This window comes from Musca autumnalis, unplaced genomic scaffold (genome assembly GCF_047663935.1).
Source record: "Musca autumnalis isolate F117 unplaced genomic scaffold, ASM4766393v1 scaffold_1, whole genome shotgun sequence".
Taxonomy (NCBI): Eukaryota; Metazoa; Arthropoda; class Insecta; order Diptera; family Muscidae; genus Musca; species Musca autumnalis.
In genome coordinates, this window is record NW_027411644.1 from 97,317,323 (window position 1) to 97,336,438 (window position 19,116).

The 19,116-nt window shown below is 36.1% G+C and overlaps 1 protein-coding gene across 3 annotated transcripts in view; it reads left to right on the forward strand.

Moving 5' to 3' along the window:
• Irk1 (Inwardly rectifying potassium channel 1) overlaps positions 1 to 19,116 on the forward strand; it is a 136,169-nt gene that overhangs the window by 10,218 nt on the left and 106,835 nt on the right. The window lies entirely within an intron of this gene.

The window sequence follows — 19,116 nt, forward strand, 5'->3', positions numbered from 1 at the left end:
AATGCCTATAACTTGACTTTTGAGATTCCCAGTGGCCACGCAATTTCTCCATCAACAATTTTCATCATAGGTCCACGTTTTCGTATAGCCCCAACATAATGATACCTCCCGATTTTCGGTGTTTTGAGGATTTTAGCTACATTTTTTGACCGAACTACCTAAAATTTCACATTTTCAGTGATCATAAAACATATGACGTATCTGCAACAAAGCCATTGGTTTAAGGTTTTACATTGGGACACTCATCTCGATATTTTCGCACTCCAATACAAATTTTCATTTTTCTCTTTTCCTACCATTTACTGGTAACCAACGTGCTATATCTGCGAGGATTGTTTTTATTAATCATTTGGATATGTTGAAGTATTCTGCCATTGTCTGCTGTCTTTGCAACTTGAGCTGATTTTCAGCTTTTGCGTAGTATCAGTTAATACTTTATTTACTATGTGTAATTGGTTGGTAGGCTCTGCTGAAACAATATAATGATCTGAATCACGGTTTGCTCCATAAATCAATCGTACGTCCAATATATTCGATGAGTGCCTTCCATCTATCAGATGACCTTGGTTGTTGACGAGTTTAAACTTTAAATCTTTCCACCCGCTCTTAACAAGTAAAATACAGAATGGAAACTTTTTACATTGTCAAGGTTAAAACAACAATACAACATAATTTTTACACTGTAACTTCCCAGAGGCAAGCTTCAAACATCTAACTATAAAACAATTGTTAACAGATAGCACCAAACTACAAAAATACTATTCATAGATTCGAATACAAATATCAATTCACAATCATTTTCCATTGTAACGTGTTTTCAATATTTAAACAACTGTCATAAAAATCATTGACACTGAAATTCTAAGCTTTAAATGTTGTGTTTAACGTTGTTCGCGTTGTGTTGTACAACAGGTATTACACAATATTATTGTCATTGGTAATTAATTCAAAAAAAAAAAACTATTTTTGGAAGAGATCGACAACAATAAATGCAAGTGACGTTCTGGCACTTCTATCGAATTAGAGAGGGAAACATAACATTAACCCATTGTGTGATTGAAATTGTTTTTAAAAAGTAACGTTTTTAACACATTGTTGTTAACTAATGAGATATCGATTAAAATGACTAGCATTATGGTATTGGGATAATGTTGAAGTGTGAAACGAATGTAGACGTACAATTTGTTGCCATCAATTAATCAGCAAAAATAACAAAAGCGTAACGAAAACAAATCTACACAAAGAATTGACGTGAACTTAACGCCTTTTCACAACAGATATTCTTAAAATGGCAGTGAATTTTAATTAATTGTCTATGTGACGACATGTGATAAGACAACGGGGTAATCTATGATCTCTACAACACTGTTTTACAAAATTTCGCAGATTGTTGATTTTTGAAATTATTCAAAAGCCATTCACTTGTTTGTTCTTTTTTACTAGAAGTTACTGTGATGGCAGTACAAGGAGAAAATAGTTGTCTAGCACCATCATTGTTGCGTTTGTTGAATTAAGGGGCGGATTTATATACCATTGATACGACCAATAACGTTATTTAGGAGTGAGAGACGAGCTGGTACTTTTATTTATCAACTGTCGTAAGCGGTGCGTGTTTGGAAACCGGATTTACATGGAACAAACAACATCCAACAAAACCCCTCAATGTATGCATTTTAGGGTTATGACTTTTCGACCTTTTTACATTTACATTTTTTTTTCAAAAATTATTTCCTGGTGCACGAATGAACCGTCTGTCCGCCCGTCCTTTGAAATCAAGATACAGGTCGCAATTTTTTAATACAGAGCTTTTTCAACAGAGCTGTTTGGTGTTAAAAATTACTATATCGGTCCTCGTTTTCATATAGCCCTCATAGAACGGTACCTTCCGATTTTCGGTATTTTGTAGCGTTTAGCCTCAATATCCAACCCAAATGGTTGAAATTTTGTTTTTATTCTTCGATGCGGGCATAAAACTTTCCACCTGAAATTTGTAGATATAGGTCCATGCCTTCATATCGCCTCCTTCGAACGGTACCTCCCGATTCGGTATTTTGAAGTTTGTGGCCTCAATATCCCACCCAAATGGATGAAATATTGTAATTAGTATTCGTAGGGGGTATTAAGCTTACCACCTGATACTAGTCGGTGTAAGTTCATGTCTACATATAGCCCCCATATAACGGTACTTCCCGATTTGCGGGATTTATATAGTATAGGTCCACGTCTCCACGTACAGGTCCACGTCTTCATAGAACGGTATCTCCCAATTTTCGGTATTTTCAAGGTTTTAGCCCCAATATCCCACCGACATGGCTAAAATTTGGTATTTAGTCTGCATTGGGGGAATAAACCTTTCCGCCTGAAATTTGTCAGTATAAGTCCAAGTCTTCAGATAGCTCCAATAGAACGATACCTCCCGAGTTTCGATATTTTGAGGTTGTGGTCTCAAATCCTACCAATATGACTAAAATTTGCTATTTAGTCTTTAATGGTGGCATAAAACTTTCCACCTGAAAGTTTTCGGTATAGGTCCACGTCTTTATATAGACCCATAGAACGGTATCTTCCGATTTTCGGTATTGTGAAGGTTGTGGCCTCAATATTCCACCGAAATGGCTGAACTTTGTTATTTAGTCTTCCTTGGCGTTATAAAACTATCAACCCTAAATTTTTCGTTATAGGTTCAGAGCATCATATAGTCTTCATATAACGGTACCGCACTCACGGTGGGTAGAAAACCTCCATATAGCAGATGACTCCGAAGATCTAGACATCTCCTATATAGCAGATGACTCCGAAAGTCATACAGATAACTCCGAAAGTCACCCACTTTATAGCAGTTCACTCCGAAAGTCATCTACTCTCTACAAGAGCCCGAAAGTCATCCACTTTATAGCAGAAAGTTATATACTCTATAGCAGTTGACTCCGAATGTTATCAACTCTATAGCAGATGACTCCGAAAATTATCTACTCTATATCAGATGACTCCGAAAGTCATCTACTCTATAGCAGATGACTCCGAAAGTCATCTACTCTATATAAGGTGACTCCGAAAGTCATCTACTCTATAGCAGATGACACCGAAAGTCATGCAGATGACTCCGAAAGCCATCCACTTTATAGCAGTTGACTACGAAAGTCATCTACTCTCTACAAGAGTCCGAAAGTCATCTACTTTATAGCAGAAAGTCATATACTCTATAGCAGTTGACTCCGAATGTTATCAACTCAATAGCAGATGACTCCGAAAATTTTCTACTCTATATCAGATGACTCCGAAAGTCATGCAGATGACTCCGAAAGCCATCAACTTTATAGCAGTTGACTCCGAAAGTCATCTGCTCTCTACAAGAAGTGTCCAAAAGTCAAAAGACTCCGAAAATCATCTAATCTATAGCAGATGACACCGAAATTCTACTCTATAGCAAATAATACCGAAAGTAATTTACTCTTTAGCAGATGACTGCGAAAATTACTTACTCTTTAGCAGATAACTGCAAAAGTCATCTACTCTATAGCAGATGACTCCGAAGGTTATCACCTCTATAGCAGACGACTCCAAAAATACAATAGTCTTCGCTGGGGACATAAAACTTTCCACCTGAAATTTGTAGATATAGGCCCACGCCTTCATATCGCCTCCTTAGAAAGGTACCTCCCGATTTTCGGTATTTTGGAGTTTGAAAGTCATCTACTCTATAGCAGATGACTCCGAAAGTCATCTACTCTGTATAAGGTGACTCCGAAAGTCATCTACTCTATAGCAGATGACACCGAAAGTCATGCAGATGACTCCGAAAGCCATCCACTTTATAGCAGTTGACTACGAAAGTCATCTACTCTCTACAAGAGTCCGAAAGTCATCTACTTTATAGCAGAAAGTCATATACTCTATAGCAGTTGACTCCGAATGTTATCAACTCTATAGCAGATGACTCCGAAAATTATCTACTCTATATCAGATGACTCCGAAAGTCATGCAGATGACTCCGAAAGCCATCAACTTTATAGCAGTTGACTCCGAAAGTCATCTGCTCTCTACAAGAAGTGTCCAAAAGTCAAAAGACTCCGAAAATCATCTAATCTATAGCAGATGACACCGAAATTCTACTCTATAGCAAATAATACCGAAAGTAATTTACTCTTTAGCAGATGACTGCGAAAATTACTTACTCTTTAGCAGATAACTGCAAAAGTCATCTACTCTATAGCAGATGACTCCGAAGGTTATCACCTCTATAGCAGACGACTCCAAAAATCATCTACTCTATAGAAGATGACTCCGAAAGTCATCTACTCTACAACAGATGCCTCCGAATGTCATCTTCTTTATAGCAGATGGCACCGAAATCATCAACTCTATAGCAGATAATACCGCAAGTCATTTACTCAATAGCAGATGACTGCGAAAGTTACCTACTCTATAGCGGATGACACTGAAAATCATCTACTCTATATCAGATGACTCCAAAAGTCATACAGATGACTCCGAAAGCCATCCACTTTATAGCAGTTGACTCCGAAAAGCATCTACTCTCTACAAGAGTCCGAAAATCATCTACTTTATAGCGGAAAGTCATATGATCTATATCAGATGACTCCGAAAGTCATCTACTCTATAGAAGATGACACCGAAAGTTATCAACTCTATAACAGATGACTCCAAAAGTCATCTACTCGACAACAGATGCCTCCGAGAGCCATCTTCTTTATAGCAGATGACTCCGAAAATAACACAGATCACTCCGAAAGCCATCCACTTTTTAGCAGTTGACTCCGCAAGTCATCTACTTTATAGCAGAAAGTCATATACTCTATAGCACATGACTCCGAAAATCATCTACTCTACTCTACAGCGACTCTGAAAATCATCTAGTCTATATCAGATGACTCCGAAAGTCATACAGAGGACTCCGAAAGTCATACAGAGGACTCCGAAAGCCATCCACTTTATAGCAATTGACTACGAAAGTCATCTACTCTCTACAAGAGTCCGAAAGTCGTCTACTTTATAGCAGAAAGTCATATACTCTATAACCGATGACTCCGAAAGTCATCTACTCTATAGAAGAGACTGCGAAAGTTATCAGCTCTATAACAGATGTCTCCGAAAGTCATCTACTCTACAACTGATGTCTCCGAAAGCAATATTCTACGCTATAGCAGATGACTCCGAAAGTCATATACTCTATAGCAGATGACTCCGAAAGCCATCCACTTTATAGCAGTTGCCTCCGAAAGTCATCTACTCTCTACCAGAAGTGTCCGAAAGTCAAAAGACTCCGAAAATCATCTAATCTATAGCAGATGACACCGAAATTCTATTTTATAGCAGATAATACCGAAAATAATTTACTATTTAGCAGATGACTGCGAAAATTACTTACTCTATAGCAGATAACTCCAAAAGTCATCTACTCTGTAGAAGATGACTCCGAACGTTATCACCTCTATAGCGGACGACTCCAAAAATCATCTACTCTATAGAAGATTACTCCGAAAGTCATCTACTCTACAACAAATACCTCCGAATTCCATCTTCTTTATAGCAGATGACTCCGAAGTCATCTACTCCGTAGCAGATGACACCGAAACCATCAACTGTATAGCAGATAGTACCGAAAGTCATTTACTCTATAGCAGATGACTGCGAAAGTTACCTACTCTATAGCGGATGACTCTGAAAATCATCTACTCTATATCAGATGACTCCGAAAGTCATATACTCTACAACAGATGCCTCCGAAAGCCATCTTCTTTATAGCAGATGACTCCGAAAGTCATCTACTCTATAGCAGATTAATCCGAAATTCATACATATCATCTACTGTCTACAAGAGTCCGAAAGTCATCTACTATAAAGAAGATGACTCCGAAAGTTATCAACTCTATAGCAGATGACTCCGAAAATCATCTACTCTATATCAGATGACTCCGAAAGTCATACAGATGACTCCGAAAGCCATCACTTTATAGCAGTTGATCCGGAAGTCATCTATTCTATAGCAGATGACACCGAAACTCATCGACTCCATAACAGATGTCAACCATCTGCTTTATGATATATGACTTCCAAAGCCATCCACTCTATAGCAGTTGACTCCGGACGTCATCTATTCTCTACATGAAGAATCCGAAAGACATCTATTATATAGCATTTGACTCCGAAAGTCATCTTATCTATAGCAGATGACTCCGAAAGTTATCCACTCTATTGCAGTTGTATTCTAAACACACCTTTTTTATCAGATGTCTCCGAAAGCCGTATACTTCATAACAAATAACTCCATCCACTCTATAGCGGGTGACTCCGAAGAAGATTATGTTCAGCCCAGAAAAAAGTGTACTCCTTAATTCAAAAATTATTATCAATTAAAAAAATAGTAATACCGATTCATTCTTCAATATTGATGTTTAATAATAATGTTTTTTTTTGTGTTTTTAGTGTCCACAGAATATATTCTACTTCTCTCTACTAATAAACGCTAGATAGTAATTCACAGCATCTAAATATACTCGAAACCACTTGATTTTGTTATTAATATACCAGTTGAAATCAAATCAACTGCATTCATTCATTCATTTCACTCTTCAGCAGTAATCTGTCCATTTGAAGGTGATTAGAAAATAACTGCATGTTTTGTATTCGATTAAGTGCTTCAATGATTGATGATTCCGAATTGTTTGTATGTTTGATTTTCAAGTGCTTCTCTGGACTGGTGGAAATCACCTGTGGAAACCAGTACTAAAAAAAAAAACAAAATAAAGCTGTCCCATAAACCGAACAAGGGAACATTAAAGTGAAATGTCAAGTTATTGAATGGTAATGTTACTGAATTCTAGAGCATTCGTTGTTTTGATTGTTTTCTTCAGTATCTCAAATACATAATGAATTTCTAATTTGTTCTAAAGTGGGGACAGTGGGTGAAAATTAAAAAAAAAGTTTAAAATTATCGTCTTTAATAGCAGTGACTTTAATGTTATGTGCGATAAAATGAATGACATTTTCGGTATAAATAAGGTGACATTAAACGAAATTTATTTACTTAAAGACAACTTAAGTTAATTGGTGGGTCACTCTAATACTATATAGTATATGATCACAAACATGCTGTGATAATTTCTATAAATGGATGTAGGGAATCAGAAGAGACGTTAACTTGATACTTTTAAGGTATATAAAGTAGTATAAGCTAGTAAGGTATAGATTCGAGTAGTCATAAAATATATTTAAGTTTAATTCCTCCAATCAAAAAATAAAACACTGACGTCATAAAAACTCAGCCTAAAAGTATTTCTCTCCCACTGTAAAATAAAAAAGATAAAGAGAATAGAACCGTCAAAAACAGATAGAGTTATAAACAACATCAGCAAATATCACTTTACTTCATGACTGTTCCTTCCACACACAACGTTATCACAATTAGTGTGACGGTCATATATAAAAATCAAAACGCCTATCTCTAGCATATGACCCCCACATCAAGTGGAATAATACACAGAGAGAAAAAACGCGAACACCTATCATGGGTTGGATAGATATCAATTCAACATTAACTGGCGCCGTGTGACTAATAAAAATGTATAAAAAGTGTCACCAAGAGGATTCAATATGACATTGTTATTCGGTTAACATTTGCCAAAAATTTTCACTTGACAAATGTCGTTCATTATTTTAATTAGTAACACATTGAAGATGATTGACAGATTTATTAGCTGACATAATGATTGATTTTAATGTTAAATGAATTTATTAGCCACAACAAAATGTAAATTTAATTTTTTGTTCTAGAAAATTTGAATTTTGAATAAGTAAAAATAGTAAATGAGGAATCCTTTCCTTTTCAAATTCACCACAGTCTCGCTTAGACTTTTGAAGTTAAAGAAAACGCGGAAAGTTACACGGTCATTGTGAATAGCATCAATATAAAAATAATATACGGTAAATAGGGAAATTAATTACAAAACAAAAACCTAAACAATCGTTATTTTATATAAATTATTTCAAATATTGCATATAATCAAAAATAATAATAATTGTGTCTTTGAATTTCGTCAATAGAAGCTGTGCGTCCACATATTGTAACTTAGAAGAGTGTTGCAAAAACGCTTAATAAGTCTTTTTATGACCTTACAAATAAACAACAATCAAAAAGAGATGACATTATGGAAGCCTTTGAGACTAATTCGACTAATTCTTCTCTTAGAATGAAATGTATAAGCTACTTCTATATAATTTTTTAATCAATCTTCGTGAAACATGTAAACAATTATCAGCTCTGCCCACCCATATATACCCTCAGCCTGTGACTGTACAAAATACAAGAACAGTGGTGTTGGACCTAAATGTGCCGAAAACAGATCTCTAATTAAAAAAATCATTTCCGAAGGTGACCAAATAAGTTTTGGACATTTGCAGAATACATTTTAAGTCGTTTGTGGGGCCGTGGGCCCAACTATTCCACTGACATCCCTAATCAAACACAGCTTACACATAATACAATTATAACATTGTAACAAATACTACCAAAAACTTTAGTGCGAGAGATGTGTGAAGAAGTGGCGCTAAATATTGGGTTATTCAGGGAACCATATCTCAAGAGGTGTTGTCTTCCTCTTGCAAAAAATGTTGTAGTCGTGATTACAATGGCTATCCGCTAGTAAAATTTTCACACGACCGGAGAAGTGGCCTTAAATTGTTAAAATTATGTGGAGTAGGTATCTGAAGCAATACACCGCCGTTGTCCATCTTGAAACTAGGTCTCACTTTGGGAGTCACACCTTTCGATATTTATCGTGCCAACCAGCCAATATAGCTGATCATAGTCGGAAAGCAAAACATGCCCAGAAAAAACTGTTTCGTTTTAATCAGAATCACAAGTACTACCTTCGATAAACATTTTCAAACACTTCTCGAAAATCCATAAACTGCACATAAGCGAAAATGTTGAACTTTGTGAAAGAGCTACTCGAAGGTGTTGTCCGATATAGGCTTTTTTGCAGCAGGTCCCATATCATGGAGCTAATATGAATCGGGGTGCACTCATTGATATGAGAGAAGTCTCCCATGTCCCGTATGGGATGTTTGTGGAACAATTATATACATGGATTTGATCTCGAGCAAATTGTATCGTTGTAATTGTGCCCGCAGGAACAACCTGCTGCAAAAAATTCAAAACGATCTGAGACATGTCTTTAAATCAGGGACGAGCTTCTTTGCTTAGATCGTATAGTGAGGGCGCCCACTGAGTTGTTTTTGCATTTGCTTCTCTCTCTCACGTACAGTGTAAATAAATGAAAACAAACAGAAACATAATGTGGTTGTTGCTTTTTTCACTCATACGTTCATACATGTCTTCGCTTTGGTTGTATTTCTGTGGTCGTCGCTGCTTTAAATGGCACTTGTGCGAAAAATTTTGAAATTTTGTGTGGGTGATACTCGAAAGATTGGACCGATATAGTCCAAATTCAATATGGTTCACCATGTAAATATTCCAAACATTTGGTAGCGTTTCCATCTGTATTGTACGTATTTTTAATACACCCCTTATTTACTTCTATGCGTGTTTAATTTGTAAGATTAAAATCATTCTTTTATGGTACTTCTGCCGAAATTAGAAACGGTTCTTCCTACCAAGATAAGAATCTTGGAATTCCCATTGACCCTACAAGAATCAATCAAAAATATACGAGTAGTTGTCGTAGTAGACAGCTACTTCACTCGTTGTGTTCATCCTGGAAAATGCTAAAATGGAAGTTGGGGAAAGTAGATATTGTGGAAAGAGAGAGAGAGGATTCGTGAGTATTAAGAAGAGAAAAAAAGGTTTGCCATGTAGTGTATTGCGGTATATTCTCCTCATTGCATCCATTTTAGACCTTTGGCAAAGAGAATCAGACTTTTTGCCTTAGTTTCACCGAAAGTTGTGAAAGATTTAATCGTAAGTTCACCCATGATTCGCAGTTTCTTGGTTTTGAGCATTGTCCATTGATGTCTCTTATCCTATTGTTTATCATCTTTGCAGACTTTTGATTGTGAAGATTTCGGCTTGGAAGACGCTAAAATGAGGTTGAATGTATCGCTGTAGACGTCTCCACCTGTTGCAGTTTTCACCTTGAGTCTTCAGTATAAATCTCTATAACGCTCTGAGTTGGGACGTTGTGGCTCCAGGCTTCTGTGTCAGATATGTGCATACAGACTTTTTTATTATGAAGATTTCGGTAATTGAGTGTCACAGGTTGAGTATATCATTGTACAGTTGTTAGAAATTCATATGTGGTTCGCTGGAGGAATGCAATGTGACATATTTGGAATTGGGCCATAAGTTTAGCTCTTTGGTCCGAAGTGCAGTTTTGTAGCACATTTTGGCGCAGCCTGTGGAGTGCACTGGGAATCACCAGTGATTAGAATTGATGCCGTTCTTTGAATGCTATTTTGTTTGGGTAGATGCGATGTTCAATGCATTCGGCCATAGCAGAGTTTCAGAATGGTCGCTAACATCCAATGTATGACCTGAGGTCTTAATCCCCAGCTCTTGCTGGAATACAGTGCTATCAGACCTCTCTTGGCTTGCAAACTGAACTCTCACCGATGTTTGATTTGATAATTTTGCTGGTAAGGATTTCCTTAATTCAATTGATCAGAGTCGAAGAAACATTTTAGTTTGTGAGTGAATTATAGATAAATTCAAACATGACGCACGGTGCTCTTGAATCAATTTTAAATGAGCTTACAACTTACAACTGGGATGTTTTTGCGGTTTCGGAAACTACGATGGTCATAGATGAGAAAAATCAAAAAACAAAAAAATCGCCGGAGCGCTTTTTCAATAAATCGAGGTCAAAGTTCCATTTTTTGCATTTTTTAGGTTTTCATGATTTTGATGGGAAACCGCAAGCCAAATCAAAACGGAACTGAAGAAAATGTTGTAGCAGTGAAAATTCTCTACAAGATTGTCCTTTATGACACTTTCGTAGATTTCACAATTTTTTAGACATAGACGTTCTAATTGGGACAATGACCTGACTGTATCGTGTCCTTATAAAACAATGTCATGACTGCAAATTCCCAACTTAAACGTATATATCTCAAAAATGGTACAGCCTAGGAAAAAGTCACGAAAGCCAATCTTGTAGAGAATTTTCACAGCTATGAAATTTTCTACAGTGCCATTTTGATAAGACTTACAGATTTCAAACAAATCGTGAAAGCATAACATAACAGTCAACCCTCTAGAGAATTTTCACAGCTACAACATTTTTAACCCCATTTCGACAGGACTTGCGTTTTCCAAGTAAAATCGCGAAAACCGAAAAAATCCTTCCGGCAATTTTTTCTTGTTTTTGGATTTTTCTCATCTATGAACATTGCTGTGTCAGAATCTGCAAAAGCTTCCCAGGTGTAAGCGGTTTTCATTTAAGATTCGTTAGGACGCACCATACATGACATTGTTTTATAAGGAGACATCTATATCTACAAAATGTCAAAACCTATCAGAAAGGTCAATCTTGTAGAGAATTTTCACAGCTAGAATATTTTCTCTAATCCCTTTTCGGTAGCGCTTGCGGTTTCCAAGCTAAATCGTAATATCTAAAGAAACCCTGAAAATGTGAACTTTGATCGCAATTTATTTAAAAAGCGACCGGCGATTTTTTTTGGTTTTTTTATTTTTTTTTCTATGAAAAACTTCCCAAGTGTAAGCACCTTTCATTTAAAATTGGTTCAAGAGCACCGTGGACGTTTTTGTAGGCACCTTCCATATTTCTATCTACAACCCCAACGTGTTATTTCTACCCATTTACCTTCGTTAAACGCATATTGGGCAGAACTCATATTCTCGGGACGGGTCCACGTTTTGATATTGCCATTCTATAATTGTATTGCCTGATTTTCGGTATTTATAAGGTTTCAGCTACATTATTTAAACGAAGCGGTCAAAATCTGTTTTCAATATAATATATGGTGGATGTAATGCTGTTTTTACTTTTACTTGTTATACCCTACACCACACTTTGGTCTTTGTGTATTTATATGTAACATGCATAAGGACATTCATTGTACCTTTTATGGATATACATAGAAATTTGAAACCAGAATAGGTTTAGAGAATAGGTTTACAGTTTTTTCTATATCTATATCCAACAAGAGGTGCTTTTTTCAACAGCCTTTTTTGATGGATCAGTGCCACGAGTCGTGCCACGAGTTCATGTTATTTTTGTTTAGTACTGTTTGACATTTTATCATGGAAAAACTTACGCCTCTACAACGTTTACAAAGTTGTATGCGGATAACGCACAGTGGAAAAAAATACCGATCTAGCGCGCCAAAAGTAAAAAAAATCGCATACGCCAATTTAAAAATGATTGTTGCAGTATTAATCTAAGGTGTCCACAGAATGCAACGGCATTTAAAATAATTTGTTTTGCATCAGTCTAAGCGGAATAACGGTCCGTTTTTGGTTGACATTTTTTTAACTAGTTTTCATAATATAGTTTAGTAGTAAATTTGTGATCGTCGCATGCACTCTTCTTACAAAGTAATTTTAAAGCTTTATTGAATTTAACATTTCGTGAAGCAGGTGATTTAAAAAATGTTGAATATAAGATGTTATTTATTGCAACTCGGATTTTACACTTAAAACATGTGACATCCGATTTTTTTTCCAAATTGAGCACTTTGTTAAAGCTATTATTAAGGAGTGTCGCGGGATGGCGCGTAGATTTTTTATTTTATTTTTAGTACACATAGTTCTTAACTGATTTGTAAAATTTTAGCTGCAACAAACTGCAACATTTTATTTTATTACTATTTTTATTAATATCATTTTTTATGTAAAAATGCTGTAATTAGAGCGGTACCTTTCTATGGGGGCCATATCTATGCGTGTACCTGCGCCGAAAATTCTCCGTTGGAATATTTTATACCACCAACGAAGACTAAATGTCAACTTTCAGCTATATCGGTTGGATAATATGGCTAAAACCTCCAAAATTACCGAAATCGGTGGTACCGGTCTATGGAGGCTATATGAAAACATGGTCCTATACCGAAAATGTTTATAGGAGTGTATGCATAACCCCCACGGAGACTAAATACCAGATCCTAGCCGTTTCGGTTGGATAATGTGGTAGAAATCTTTAAAATACCGAAAATCGATAGGTACCATTCTACGGTAAAAATACAAATTTACCAAATATATTAATAAATGAAGTAAAATTGTCAATTTATTGCTGTTCATATCGAATTTATGGACAAACATACAATAAAACATAGACTTTTACTTTTGGCGCGCTAATTCGGTACTTTTTTCCACTGTGTAACGCCGCTTCGATTCCGGTCTTGGGGGAAAACAGAACGTGCCATTCGACAGTTACCAGTCTGCAAAAAATAAATTTCATCGAGTGTTCTTTCAAATGATAATAACATTCCCAATTCAATTTGATTTTTCTGTGTTTTTTGCTTTAAAGAAAGTAGGAACCTCTAATTGGATCACCCTTTATAGCAGTGACGCGTTATTATTCCTACTGCTAGAGAAGTAGTGTTGCGTGTGAACAGGTTTAGCCGAATTACCTTGAAAACCGTCCTGGTGGGTTTCTTTGTGCCAATATTCGGATAGAATGATGGCTTGACCGAGTTATATACATTCCTAACAAATCCCTGACTTTATATAAATCTAACATTTAGGATTAAACTTTTATGGCATATTTAAATTTTTCATCAAAATTTGAAAATTACAAAAAAGTCGATTTTTTTTAATAGCGTGGGTTTTAGGTCAATTGCGTGGAAATGCATAGGTCAAATGGAGCTTTATCAGCGTGAACGGACAGATAACAGACGATACTATAACAAAATGCAAAAAAAAAGACCCACAAAAATATTTGGAAAAAAATCCTAAGTTTTACGTCAATTTGCAACCATTTTTGTGGTGTTTAAACGACCAGTGGCTTTATGTGGGTTAGGGGGTTTCAGCCACTACATATGTATATCCAACCGAAATAGCTGAAATTTGGTATTTCGTCTTCGCTGGAGGAATACTATATTTTCATAGAGACTTTTCAGTACATATTTTGATATAACCCACATTTCATATTTGGATATAGATCCAATATACATATACTTCGTCCGATTTTATGCATTGAGCTGTCTTTATATCTGTCTAATTTCATTGATATTTAGAACATTTGAAATATATTTGCCAAATTATATTGAAATCAGTTCAGATTTAGATATGGCTTCCATATATGTATATTCGCCCGATTTGAGGTATATGATGCTCCAAACAGGCAATACTATTTTAAACGTGTTCTTTGAGAAGAGTGCCAAATTATATTGGAATCGGTTAAAATGTGAATAAAGATCCCATATACAATTCTGATCATCAGAATAAGTTCTCAGTGTTTTCTATATGATGTCATTAATCGTGTTTGGATTGCAATGTCTTTCTATTTGGGTTTTGACAGTCCTGACAGTTGGCACCTATGATATATCGATGTTATATTAGGCTTTATGTAAATGGGCCAAAAATGTGCCGAATTTCCTGACACATCAATAAAATTGGGCAAATGCTTGTTTTTCGAAATATTCATAATTTTTTAATTTTTTTTATTTATTTAATGACTAGCAGACCCCGGTCCGCGTTGCTGGCCCGTCGTAGTGAGTTTTAATTTAAAAATAGGTATTTTCTACCTCACTTCTTCGGTCCATTGTCAAACCGAGAAGGGTTTTACTTTGTCGGATTTTTCCCCAATTCTTGCCTTTTAGGATTTATTATCGTCCATGTCACTGTCTTTATCCTAAAGCGATCTAATAATAAAAGTAAAAAAAAAATGATATACCTATATGTTTTAGCTTTTCATGGCTGATGGACCTTTGAACCTCACCATTTAAGTACATTTGTAAATATATAGTTTTTCATGATCGGGGGACAACCACCGTTGTCTCGAAAACTAATTTGCAACCTGATGCACTCATAAGTTTAACCCTTTCGGCCCCGAACTTTTTTCCTCGCATTAGTAGTTACTTTAAAAACATAGAATTAAAGTATAAGTCATAACTAAGACATAACATAAATTGGTGGGCGTTACCCCGCCTATTTCGGAAGATACAGTACATTTTATCTAAAACTTATTTGCTCATTATTTTGTGCAATTATGTACATATAAATGTTATAATCGTATAGAAGTATACCTCTGACCTTACTTTTGAAGAATCAAAACTAAAGTTCAACATAAAGCTCATACATTTTGATTTAGAAACGATTTAAATAATTTGGACTGTACACATCGATTTTTGACATGCCGTGATTTTCCAGACTTCACACTGAATAATGCATCGTAGTTCTGTTGATCGGGATACAACTGGCAATTTTTTATAATTTTTGCATTCTTAGGACTACAATTAGCCAAAGCAATGTGTTCTTTGAGGAAAAAATTCCGTTAGTTTTAAATAAAACGACGTTAAAATCGAAGTTGCTTATAAGCAACATTGGGGCCGAAAGGGTTAACAAATACACCGATTATAAAATAATAGGCCCGAAATTCGTCTACAAATATATAGCTTTTTGGACCACGGGACATTCCTAAATATTCTCTGAAAATTAGGTTCAGTAGTTTTGGAAAGATAATGTTTTGAAAAGAGTGGGCGTGGTCATCAGTTTTCAAGATATAACATATTAAAAATAGTGGGCCTGGTCCGGTCAAAGGGTGCACACAACTTCATTGCCTACCAAAATGTATGCTGAAACCGATATAATCATAAGTTTGGCTTATACATATAGCGTTAACAGAAAGGCATGGGGAAGGTACCCCACATAACAACGGCAAACATTGAGCTTTTGCTGCAAATTTTATGGAAATCCCTTCAGTAGTATTGGAGTTGACATACTAAAAAAAAACAGGCTTGGTCGGGCCTATAGGCCCCAAAGAAGTACCTAGATTGTAGATTAATCCGTAAATTTTTATTCCGATACGTACATAATTTTTGCAAATATAACGTTTTTTTTTAAATATCGCATAGGGGAGGTACCCCGCCCCCTCTGGAATTCAATAAAATATGTAACCTGTTTTCGGGGGCGTGGTAAACTTTTCTTTATAAAAAACCTAAGTTGGGTTATGATAGCATTTGATTCTTATTCATAAAGGTAAGGCGTTTTTTTAAATATGCCCTCTTCAAAATTCAAGAAAATATGCCTGTACATTCCCTGACATTTTCACGAATATCGGTTCAGTAGTTTTGTAGATGTAACATATTTTAAAAAGTGGGTATGGTCAAGTCTGTGGTTCCTAAAAAAGTAGGTAAGGTCGGAGACACAACCACAATTGTCTCGCAAATTAACTTCCAAATAGATACATTCGTAATTATTGTAAATATAACACTTTTAAAAAAGTATGGTATAGGGGAAGTTCCCCGCCCTTTCCGAAATTCAACTGAATTTGTAGCCTATTTTAAGCGGGGACCATCTCTGTACATTCCCTGGCAATTTCAGGAAAATAGGTTCAGTAGTTTTTTTTAAATGATAAAAATAGAAAATTGAAAAATTTGGGCGTAAAAGTGGGCATGGTCAAATTTTCTTTGCATAAAAACCCAGGTCGAAAATCTGTCCAGCCGTTCTCAACTGATGCCATTACCAACGAACGATATTTGATTCTTATTTATAAAGATTTAAAAGTTTAGACAAATCGCGATTTTCTTGAAAATCCCCTGTAGATATAACCTAATTAGAAAGTGAGCGTGGTCGGATCTTAAGTCACAAAATAAGTACGTAAGGTTGGAGACACAATCACCATTGACTCGCAAATAAATTCCCAAACCGATACATTCGTATTTGTTGCAAATATTGCATTTTTACAAAAATAGGGCATAGGGGAGGTACCCGCCCGATCCGAAAGTCAAAAACTATGTAGCCTATTTTTATCGGGGACAAACCCTGTACATTCGCTGAAAGTTTCAGGAAAATCGATTTAGTAGTTTCGTAGATATAACATATTTAAAAAAGTGGGCGTTGTCCAGTCTTAATGCCCCAAATAAGCACGTAAGGTCGGAGACACAATCGCCATTGACTCGGATATTAATTTTCAAGGCGATACATTTGTAATTGTTGCAAATATTGCATTTTTACAAAAATAGGGCATAGGGGAGGTACCCCGCCCGATCAGAAATTCAACCAAATATTTAGCCTATTTCAACCGGGGGCCATCACTTTACGTTCCCTGCAAATTTCAGGAAAATCTATTGAGTAGTTCCGTAGATATAATATATTTATAAAAGTGGGCGGAGAAGTGGGCGTGGCCAATTTTTCTTTGCATAAAAACCTAAACTGGACTATGACTAACATTTCCACAAAAAATTATCCAAATCGCTCTAGCCGTTTTCAACTGATTCAATTACCAACAAACGACAATTGAGTTTTATATATAAAGATTGCAACTAGTTCAATTAGACAAACAAGCATTTTTGTTCATTTCTGTATAATTATAGTATACATACTTATAATTATGCTATTTAATAAGAAAAGCAATAATTATAAAAATTAGGATTCTAAAAGATTAGGATTCTAAAAGATCATACGGCTTCTTCCGGTTCAATCTCCGTCGTACACCTTCAGGGTTATTGAGGTTTACGGCTTCTGGGTTAACATGGGCTCTAATTCTGGCGTCATGTTTTTGGCAATGATATATATTTCTTCATACACTGTTTTCACGTGAAGATCTCTGTGAATATCTTTGTCTCTGACGTACCACGGTGCGTTTACTATATTCCTAAGAACTTTATTTTGGAATGACTGGATCATTTTGATATTTTTATACATCCCCAGAGTTTATTTTCTTTTCTAGAGTCATACATACAAATGGACTGTTTTGTAGGATCGAGGGGGGGGGGGGGGGCAGCTGCCCCTCCCTAGCTATTCCTGGCTACGCCCATACCCTCAGACTTTAGGCTAAAGAGGGAATATACACTTTGATATGACCAAAAATGTGCTCCATAGAAATAATGGATTCAGACCCAAGTATGTTTGGACGAAATCTGTTTCAGACAATTTGAGGTCGATTTAGTCGTGTCCATCCGTCTGTGTGTCTGGCTGGTGCGTGCGCACGATAACTCTCGAACGACCGGATCCAACATTTGGCATTCTTAATATTTTGTCCAAACTTACTTTAAGTTCGAAGATGGGCCATGTCGGTGCGCTCTTTCCGGTACCTCCCCCACAAAAGTTCAACAATTTTCGCTAAAATGGAGTGCATGATAACTCACGAAGGGAGTAACCGAATTGTTTATAACTTTGCATATGGTAATATGACTTCCAGGCATAGATCGGGTTCGAATATGGATTATATCGGTCCACTCCTTCGGGTACTTTCCACACAAAATTCTGAAATAGTAAGGTTTAAGAAATCCTCTCACATTGTTTTAATTTTTTTCAGGGCAATCCATACTTTCTCAGATAAAGGCCTAAAAGCTCCAAGAAACCTTGACGGCACCAACTTAAATGGGCAAATCCGCAAAATAACTGTCGCAGGGAGTTTTGATTAGTCCAAACTTTGCACATCGTGTTATTTCATCTAGTCATGTATCAGGTTGGAATATGAATTATATCGGTCCAGTCCTTCAGGTACCTCCTACACAATATTTGGGAAAAGTGCAGTTTAGCAGCTCTTCTCGGATCGTTTTGAATTTTTTTTCCAAAAAGTTCTTCTTTCGCGGGCAAACTCATACCTCCTGAGACAATGAGCCAAAAACTCCAAAAAGCTTACCGGCACCAACTAAATTGGATAGTACGTAAGATAACTCTCGAAGGGAGAACCCGATTTGCAACAGACTTAGTACATCGAATTATTACTTACTTATGTCCAAATATCGATTACAACGTACCACTCTTTCGGGTACCTTCCACATAAAGTTTAGAAGGAGAGCAGGTTGAGGACTCGTCTGGAATCTTTTTACATTTTTATCAACATGTTTTGTATGCGGCCCTAGTTAAACGGTAAATTTTTTCGGGGCAAAAAACCTCCATAGACGTCAGAAGTATTGTGTTTCCATCCTTTATTTAGGTCAGAGGCTGGGGATATATTTCCGTTGGCACAGTTGACTGATACTTTCTAACTTGTTTAAATATTAAAT